General features: G+C 42.0%; 1 pseudogene; it reads right to left on the reverse strand.

Moving 5' to 3' along the window:
• Nucleotides 1–6,513: 6,513 nt before the first annotated feature.
• LOC137991345 (uncharacterized) lies at nucleotides 6,514–7,452 on the reverse strand (annotated as a pseudogene).
• Nucleotides 7,453–8,111: the final 659 nt, after the last annotated feature.

Consider the following 8,111-nt stretch of genomic DNA (forward strand, 5'->3'; position numbering starts at 1 on the left):
GTTTCATGGCCATTTTAGCTTTATTTTAGGTAAATTACAACATTACTCCATAAAGAGGGCTTAAATTGAAATAACAGATCTAATTAACTTTATGAATACATGGTTTCAATGGAGTAATGTTGAAAATAAGGAGTTTCAATAACTTTTGTCCATAATAAGAGAGACATCGTACGTATTCTAGTATGCTTTACATATAGCTACGTTATTGTTGCAAAATATCACATTCATTGGGCAAATATTTCGTATTTTCTGATGGAGTAATGTCATGGAGTAATGTTCAAATACGTGTGGATTACCTTTCCCAAAATAGGACAATGATTGACACTCCATCCTACTAGCGCCAGTGATCACTTTCAATTTACTTCTGTAATGTGACTTAAAAATGAACGTGGCAATTTCAAAATTGTGTTCTACATGTACAGGATAAATTGACTAAGGTATCTTACCAATTACATGCTATCTAATACTTAGTTCTACGACCCTTGCCTTGAATGATTAATTTAATTCTTGTGGGCATACTTTCTATTGTCCTATCAATAACAGCAGTATCCATCTCACTAAGATTGCGCAAAACTCTCCTTCGAAAGTCCTCAAATGATTCTTTGTTAATGCTTCTTTCAATAGCTTCATTATCTAGGGAGTCTTTCACAAGGTGAAAAATTGATTCACATGGGTTCAGGTCCGGCGAACGAGAAGGTATCTTACAAAGTTCACATTCAATTTCTCTTAAAGCATTCATTGCTAATTTGCTAACCTGACTTGGATCGTTATCCATAACGAAGAGACGCTTACCATCTCGTTTTGGTCCTGCACGTCCAAAACATAGATTAAAATGCTGCCTAATGAAATTTGCAAAGAATTGACCATTCATCTTTTCATAGGGCTCGTTGAGAATCACACCTTTTCCATAAGCTATTGCCACCATTACGTGGAGGCGTTTTCCTCCTGCTAAATCTTTCGAACCTTTGCTGGTTATATGCAAACCTTCACTTTTTCGGCGCCAAACTCTTGCCTTTGGAGTCATTGCTGCACTCATCGGGTTCGTTTTGTATACAAAGGACACACCATCCAAGTAGAAAGCTACTTCTCTGGTCCAAAAGCGTGGGTTGTCTCTTTCCCAGCGTTCCATTTTCCTTGCATAGTGAAGACGCTCTTTTTTGTCACTTTCTTTCAATAGTCCTTTTTTTCGAGACTGTAAGAACCAGAACCCCATCTCATTTAAGCATCGGGAATACGAACGAATACTTGCGTTTTCAAGACTTAATCCACTATAAGAAACCAATCTCCTAACAGTAACCGCGAGGCCTTGCCTCCTTAGTTTCAGAAGATTTCTTTTCAACAAGCGCTTCATGCGGTGAGAAATCTTTCTTGGGCGACCGCTTTTCCTTGTCTGACACGGCTTTTTTCTCGTAGAAAATGTTTCTTTGCAAATTCGTTGGGCGGATGAAATTGAAATGTGGCATTTCTCGGCAATTTTAGGAAAACTCAGGCCACATTCTCGGCGTAGAAATATTGAAAGTCAGGGAAAGTGCTCTCTTCTCTGGTGATATTCTGCCTTTAAATACCATTCTAAAAGCAAGTGATTCAAAATCATTACTTTATGCACAAGCAAAAATCTGCTATATAGGTAACTAATTTCTAGGCGTCAACAAACGCATTATTCGAGAAGTTTCATAACGGATGTCACAGTCGTTATGAACGCGTACACGCTACATTACGCGTGCAACTAAGAAAATTCCCTTCTTTCTAGAAAAACTGAAACCTCAGTGAGCCTCCTTTTTACTGTGACCGTTTATATGTTGTTCCTATTTCTTTCACGTATTTCAAATATTTTATATACTTATAGTAAAAAACTTACACTTGGGTAATTGAAGCAAGGACAGTTATACAGAACGTTTAATATCATGCTTGAGTGAATGCTCCCGGGCCATTTCTTGCTAAATTGATTAAAATAAAACCGTTTTGGGCATTCTTTCAACGTCTTCCAAAAAAGTAAGCTTTCTTTTAACGAATATGAAACATCAAACAGCAAAAATGTATTTTTATGTCATTTTTAGTTAACATTTTCCCAATCGCATGGGTTTTGGAGTAACGCTATGGGGTGTCACGTAAGTCTTAAATCCAAATCATAAATTAATGGTTTTATTTCATTTCATTTTTATTTATGCATTGGAAAGTACATTACAAGAACATTTCCAGAATGAGAAATGGAAGCCACATGTTAAATACTGCGAAAGTTATAAGCCTTCAAAGTCGATTTCCTACTCTCATACAATTGTAGTTTACAGCATCCATCTTTGATATTGGACATCCATGTACTGATCAATTGACACCTGTCAAACAAGGTATTTGCTGACCAGTATCACGTGATCAGGTACCAGTTTTCGATTGCACTGCAGGCTCAACCCAGGTTAACTCACCTAAACATAAGCGAGGCTTCATTTTTCGCGCCCTTTCTGTGGCTCGACGCGGCTACAGGGCAAAACTGCCTCAACTAGAGTTTTTACACAGTCAACGCTTTTCGTGTTCAGGTGGAAAACGGTTTAGAAAATGTTTTCTTTCTGCATTTTTTGGTGGTTTCAATCCAGTTTGACATATGATAGCTGTGATCAGCTATTTAAGTCAAGCATTGGAGGGATATAAATTTATTTTTATTTTCAATTTACTTAGACCTGCTTTTTTCTCTGTATTGCAATTTTTGGCATAACTTTAGAAACTCTGATAAGGTTACAGGATGCCTGGAGGACCTATGACTAGAATAGAAACGAAAGGAGAGCGAAAGAGAACGACAGCGACAAAACAGAATACCAGTATTTTCATACTTAGTGGAAGAAGTTACTCCACAGTTTCTTTCCTTGGGCACTAAACCGTTTGTTATTTTTACGGATAGGTTCTTTAAAGTGGATGCGTATTTTTAAAAGGTGGTTTAATCGGTTCTTCCTTTGTTCAGGAATGAAAATCGGATTTTTATAGTCAACTGGAATTAAATAACAATTATCTGTACTCTTTTGGACATAAATAAAGTGTTGATTTGTTTGTTTGTTTTGCTCTAAAATGCTCTAAAGTGCTTTTTTAATCCGGTTGCCCAACTGGTTTTCGATGTGCCTCGACAGCGACAAGAAAATTTTGCCCTTATGTTATTAACACGTAATCGCAATTAGTTCTCGAAAATTAGGGGAAAATTTCACTAGCTTGTGTTTTCAGAAGTTTGCTTAAAGTACCTAAACGTTATTTAAGTGCTGGAGTTGGAGCGGATCTTGTTTAGAGTTCGTCGTTTCTTCAGTTGATTGCATGGCCGTATTTTGCCGATTCTTGTTCCAAGCCAACCTGGCGTGTTTCAATGAAATACGTATGGGTTATTGACCAAGCGTGAGGTATTGGCCAAGTTCTTTTTTTGCGTGTTTATGGACCGAGACGAAGTCGAGGTCCATAAACACGCAAAAAAAGAACGAGGCCAATATCCAGTCATCTTGACCGAACAATCTTGGTCAATAAAGGATTTATTATATGACTTAAAACACCAACAAATGATCTTTGATCTTGCGGGACCAAGCGAGAAATCCCGAGCGGGCAGTATCGCTCCATCTTGCCCGCTCGGGTAGCCAATCAGAGCGCGCAATTTGGTTCATCTTGCCCGCTCACTTAGCTAGTCATATAATAAATCAAAATATGAATGATCTTTTTTTCAGGACTCTTTTCCTTTTCCATTCGTTCACTGAGGGTGTGCTTGTTTTCTTGTAAAACTCGTGCGGTTCAAAAAAAATTAATCGCCAAATTGGTGAATTCCAAAGTAAATTTCACTCTGATATCGTACTCATCGCTTCGTGATTCAAGCGATATCGGTTTTTAGCGTAAAATGTACCGTGGAATTCACCAGTAGGCAATAAATTTTTTTATAGAAAAAAGCAAAGAAAATGATTTAATTATTAAAGCAGCAACCGAAAACATCAAAACGCGGACAATTCGAAACATTTTCTTTTCACTAACCCTACAGGCAGTAAAAATAAATAAATAAGAAGCTCCGCTTTTGGGCTTGGCTAAATCTATATATTCGAGGCGATTTGTCATAATTTTGAAAAACGTCGTGTCGACTTTTTTCAAGATTACCCAAATGTAATCCGTTTCAATCTTGTGCATTTATGTCCATCCATGCTTTTCTTCCTTTTGCAGTATTTCTTTTATGTTGTTCAACAGTTTTAAGTGATTATTGCAATGCTTCATTCTACTTTTTGGGCATTTTGGGAAAAAAAAGGAAAGCAAAGCAACCTATTAATTGTCTAGTCGTTCTAGCGCTGGAGCACTAATTCAGGGAACTGTAAAATGAAATTAACAATTAACGCAAATAAAGGCAAATGTTCAGGAGATTGGAAAACCGGAGTACCCGGAGAAAAACCTCTCGGTGCAGAGTAGAGAACCAACAAACTCAACCCACATATGACGTCGAGTCTGGGAATCGAACTCGCTCTACGAGTGTGCCGAATTCTTCGAGTCGAAGTGAGACAAACACATGCAATCGATTTGCTCCAAGGCGAATACATCTGCTGGCGTTTCGCCCAAACAACCTTTCACGACACGCCCCGCATCCTCACCTTGGTCCCCACAGACGAGGATTGGGAGCCCAGAACAGATGTGGAGACGCCTGTCTTTGGCACTTTCTGGACTGAAGAGGTCGAACTTCTCGGTGGGCTGCAGAGTGTCCCTCTGCTCTGCTGCCTGGGCGTGAAGCGGACAACACCGCAGAAAAAGAAGGACCGACTCTGCCCATTGGCAGTAGGCCAAACTGTAGGGCAAGCGCAGGAAGCCCCACCTGCTCAGCGAACTCTTTGGGATCGGAATGTCGCGGCTCTACAAATTTTGGAGAGAAAGCGACACGCTGACGGAAATCGAGGCTTTGGTGTTGCTCTGGCAGGACGTCATGGGCTTGCACGAGAAACTGGATATTTTTCTCGACGTGTAAGAGGATGTGGAAGAAGAGATTTTCCAAAATATCGAAGAAACAAAACAAGCAACGCCTTTGTGGAAAAAACCGAAAAGGTGGTGTCTGCAGCCGTGTGGGCAATGGAGCTGGTGGCAATCTTTGGAACTCTCTTTTCGATTGGTGCTTTGGTACTGGCGCGCGCGCCGACAAAAGAGCGCAAGCTCTGCTTTCCCGCCTTTCCCCATTGCAAAACAATAGCAAAGAGCCCCCGTTGCAAAGCAACACAAAAATGGACTTGTTGCCGTTGAGGTGTGGTTTCTTCACCATTGCAAAGCACTTGCTTTTCCGGTGTGCACTTTGCAAAGCAGGCGCGTGTTCGCGAAAAAGGCTGCCAGTTGGTAAGCATAACAAGCATTCTTCGAGCCTTTGCTTTTCTATTGCTTACAACAGCTTTGCAACAGGACCTTTTCCGGTTTTCGCTGGACCTCTTGGAGCTGCTGCAAGTTTTTTTGTTGTTGCAAAGCAACAAAAAAAAAAAAAAGGGAAAAAATGATGAACTCCAACCCACGCACTTCCACGCCTGCCTTGTTTGTGCTGCGGGCCGCCAAGGCATACACTTGGTTGTGGTGTTGCTGCTTTTGCCAAGTTATTTTCAACTGTGTGGCCTTGTAGCTCAGTTGATAGAACACTGCACCGGCATCGCAGACGTCATGGGTTCCAATCCCATTGAAGTCACCTGAACTTTTTAGGTGTCTATGTTGACAGTAAAATCAGTTCTCTGGTTGAATCCGTTTTTACCTCGGTTAAATTGGTGATCCTTATTTTACCTAGGATGAATACGCACTAGAATATTAGAGTCAGGTTAGCATTAGTTTTGGTTGTTATACCAATTAACTTATTTATTATACAAAAGTAAGTAATGAAAAGAACAATGATGTGTTGAGCATGTTCGTTGGTGTAGTATAGTGGTGAAAACACCGAAATATAGATCTGGAGGGTCCGAGTTCGAGTAGCGGTAAGTGCATTGTATTTGTTCACTTACATGACAGCTATTAAGCGTAATGATCTTGTCCGGGATCCCGTATGACTCTAAGATCTTCCATAGAGTCTCCCTGTGTACACTGTCAAAAGCTTTTCTAAAGTCTACAAAGTTAATGTGCAGGGGGGCGTTCCATTCCAGGCACTGCTCAATGATGTTCCTCAGTGCAAAGATCTGGTCGATGCATCCTCTACCCTTGCGAAAGCCGGCTTGTTCCTGCCTGAGCCTGCTGTCGATGGCTGAATCAAACCGCTGAAGGAGAACCCTACAGAATATCTTGCTTGGCGTAGAGAGAAGGGTTATACCACGCCAATTGTCACAATTTTGCAGGTTGCCTTTCTTAGGTATTTTAACTATTTGACCATTTGTCCAGTCACATGTGATGGTGTTGGTGTCCCATATATAGCTGAAGAGGTCTACTAACACGGTTGTAGAGATATCAAGGTCAGCTTGTAACATTTCAGCATGGATGGAGTCAGGTCCGGGCGCTCTGCCATTCTTTGGTTGGTTGAGAACCTCCTGAAAATGCTGGACCCACCTGGCTGTCTGCTCTCGCTCAGATGTCAAAGGAACAACCATCCCTGGCTCTAACTGGTGGTGGGTGGCTGGTATAGTTGCCACAGAGCTGCTTAGTGACTTTATAGACTGTGCTCAGCTCTCCTCTCGAAGCAGCGAGCTCCGCTTTGCATGCCAACTCTTCAATGAAATGGCACTTATCCTTCCTGGCACTCTTCTCCACTTCTCTGTCTTTGAACGCATGTAACTGTTGGGCCTGCTCTTGTAGCCTCGGCGATTTTGCGGTGAACATCTTAATTTTAATGTGCTTCCGTTCTTCAATTTTTTCCCATGTCTCAGGTGTTAACCATTGCTTGTTATTTTTCTTCTTGTATCCAACGGTGCTAGCTGCTGCCTCGTTGAAGGTGTTCTTGATCCTATTCTACTTAGTCTCAACTGGTGTGTTGTCTTGGTTGGAGCCTGCAAGAACTTGGAAGCGGTTTTAAACTTCCAGGACAAACTGCTTTTGGATCTTAGGGCATCTAAGCTCGGCGATATCGAACTGCTTTCTTTGCTGTTCTTGCCTCATTGCCTTGCGAAGTTTCAGCTTCGCTGTTGCTACAACTAAGTTGTGGTCACTTGCTGCGTCGGCTCCCCGAAATACTCTAACGTTTTCAAGCGACCGCCGCCACTTTCCATTGATGATAATGTGGTCAATCTGGTTAAGGGATCTTCCGTTAGGCGACCTCCAAGTGAGCTTATGGATGTTCTTGTGGGGGAAGATCGTACCTCCAATTACAGGGTCATTGTTGAGACGGAAATCGGCTAGACGCTAGCTGTTGATATTCATAGTGCCACAGCCGTGTTTGCCCATGGCTCTTTCATAGTTAACATTGTCAGCTCCGACCTTGGCATTCAAGTCTCCGATGACTAGAAGCAAGTCATGGCGAGGAACCTTGGATAACACTTGAATTAGATGGTCATACCTGTCATCTTTCATCGCATCATCTGCTTCATTTGTTGGTGCGTAGCACTGGATGATCGTAAGTTTGCAATGCTTGGAGTCAAATCTCGCTCTCAGTATACGGTCGTTGATTGGTTCCCATTCTAGCAAGGTGTTAACACTCCATTGGTGTGAGTATCTTCATGGCCAGAGTACAATATGACCGAACCATCGGCTGATCTTTGGCGCCCGGATCCAGTCCAACGGCACTCGCTTACGCCAAGGATGTCCAAATTATAGTTACTCATTTCTCGTAATACCTGGGCTGATTTCGATGTTTCATACATGGTGCGAGCGTTCCATGCTCCTATTCTAATCTGTGCCTTGGGCCCGAGTAGACTACATCTCGCGGCTCTAACTTCCCCACTAAGGCTTTCATTAGAGTTGGCCATTCTGCCGCTGGTCACTCGGCTGAAGTCCCTACCCGGGCCTGTCGATGGTTTACTTGTCGCAGTTTCCATAACATGTTCCTTTTTACGAGGTGGGGTTGTTGGCCCCGCGCTCAACCCCCAACCTGGAGGACCAGGGATTAGGGCTAGGGAAAAGTGTTAGGTTAACTTTTTCAAGTTGAATCGACAAATTCAAAATGGCGTGCACTGGGGAGTGCTATGTTGGACTAAGGAGAAACTCCAGGAGGAAAAGGAAGGCTTTAACGG

Source organism: Montipora foliosa, chromosome 2 (assembly GCF_036669935.1).
Source record: "Montipora foliosa isolate CH-2021 chromosome 2, ASM3666993v2, whole genome shotgun sequence".
Taxonomy (NCBI): Eukaryota; Metazoa; Cnidaria; class Anthozoa; order Scleractinia; family Acroporidae; genus Montipora; species Montipora foliosa.